The following is a 2500-nucleotide window of genomic DNA, read 5'->3' on the forward strand; positions in this document are numbered from 1 at the left end:
GGCCGTTGACTTGAAATTCAAGCTTCCCAAGAATGTTGTGCTAATTATAAAGAAAAGATTGCCATCTTTACCACTTGAAATTTAATTCCTTAAAGGATTATCTTTTCTTTTTCACTTTGTATCCCGCAGTTATTCGCATGTTTAATGTCATCAGCATTTATACCTGTGGAAATTTTCTTGTTTCCTCTCTGAGTGCCCTGTCGTTGAGACTCTCCTGCCATTTTAATCTCTACATTTAAAGGGATTAAAGTGTACATTACCGTGATATGGTAAAGCTATTAGCTGATTATATTCCCACACCGTCTAACCTAGCTTATAAATCCTAGTAGAAGTGGCATGTTAATATTAACATGCTAATCAGTTTAGTTTTGGGTCAGGTCGCCATACTGGCTTGACATTGGAGCATTTTTGTTGCCGAAAGAAAACTGTGTTTATCTCTCTCTCTCTCTCTCTCTCTCTCTCTCTCTCTCTCTCTCTCTCTCTCTCTCTCTCTCTCTCTCTCTCTACTTTTTGTTCTGTTTCTCATCAATATGTATGGCTTATGTTGAGTTAGAATATTTTTTGTTATTTTTGTGTGTGTCTGGAACCTGTTACAATGTTTTGCATTGAGTTTTTATCCATTAATAAGCCCTAGAAAATTTCTAATTATTTCATTGTCTCGGCAACAATATTCTAATCAAAAGCTTTCTTCATTATGAAATTTACATCAGTTTTATAAAAAAAAGATTTATAGGTTTTGTCTTTTCATGAGATATAACTGCTCTGCTGGTGTTGCTTTGGGAATCTGCAAGAATGTTTACCTATGTATGAGCGCTTACCACTTGTTTGTTCATTTCACGAATTTCATTACTTTTAGGTAAACTTTTATTTGTATGAGGAAAACTATTAAGCTAATAAATCATATTGATAGCTTGATACTGATTACAAAGAGCCCTGACAGAGTACACACACTGTCTAGCGTTCAATCGTCCTGATTTTTATATAGATCCCCAGGAAAAATTTTAAACTGACAATCATGGATTTTGCAGAAATTATAAACAAAATGCGGAACTGTGCTATAACTTTAAGCAAGTGAAAATTTAAAAAGTAGCATATGAGAAAAATGAAATGCATGTATATAGAATTTACACGAGAATCCAAATCCATATTTATATCCAATTTCTTGCTTATTTCATATCATACTCTGCCACAAATTCCAGATTTGGATGATTCGAAATGTAGTTAACTCTTAGCTGAACATATCCCAATCTTTCACAAAATTCACAAAAACCAAAGTCCTGTGTTCAGGAAATAGAGAGTATTGTACAATTTGGATAAAATTAGTTTTACCTTAAGACAATTTATGTTCAGGCAGACAGATAAAAATATAATACGAGTACACTGAATACATAACCACCGTCTTAACATCTGGGGCAGAGGTAAATATTATATTAACGGTTTGTATATAGTTATAATTAATATTCTCGAAAATTATAAAAATAACAATAAGGATACACTGATATTTAGCTGGTGGAGAGGATTGATTGGTAATTTATTTTTCTTGTTAATTAGTATAATTATAATTTGTATATATATTGTACATATTTCATCGTATTCATTCATTGAATTTTGTTTTATGTTTTCGTTGATACAAATTATTATTATTATTATTATTATTATTATTATTATTATTATTATTATTATTATTATTATTATTATTATTATTATTATTATTGGAATCCTGAGCACTGGTGTTGCTGTTAATAATATTTTTAAAATTGAAAAAAAATTTTAGTACACATAACGAAAATAAATAATGTTACAGCTATTTTTAATTTTCTGTTTATTACCATTATTTTTATTATCATTTCAGAGGGGTTGAGAAAAATGCTCCAGTTGAGAAGGAATGTGACCACGCACTCGGCGTGGCCACCTCGTTAGTTTGACAGTTGAACTGGATAACATACATACAACTGCCGGCTTCAAAAGCGTAACCATCTTTGCTCGCCTAGGTGTGTGCCTGTGCGCTTTCGTCAAGCATGAGGGGGTTTGTGGTGTCAGAAAGATAACCTATGATATATCTGATTCGTCAGTATCAAGCTTAATTGTCGTTTTGAAGCGAGAGAGGCTTCTTAAATTTTTGTGCATATTCAGAGGTAAGAGGTGCTAATGTTAATGGTATTTTTGGTGATTGATTTGTATACACTCGTATAGTTGACATGAGTTTTAAAGCAATCTGTTTTATCCTTGGCTAGGTATTGCTAAAGGAAGCAATGCATCTTGTAACTTATTACAAAAATGTTTAAAATAAATTAAACTTTTTTTCAGTATATATATATATATATATATATATATATATATATATATATATATATATATATATATATATATATATATAAATATATATATATGAAAATACATGCATATATGTGTTTAATAATGGAAGTCGTAGTTAACTCAGAGATTTAAGTATATACGTGTATATTGATAATTAGGACTTGAATTAATTCATGTCCTAATT

This window comes from Macrobrachium rosenbergii, chromosome 46 (assembly GCF_040412425.1).
Source record: "Macrobrachium rosenbergii isolate ZJJX-2024 chromosome 46, ASM4041242v1, whole genome shotgun sequence".
NCBI lineage: Eukaryota > Metazoa > Arthropoda > Malacostraca > Decapoda > Palaemonidae > Macrobrachium > Macrobrachium rosenbergii.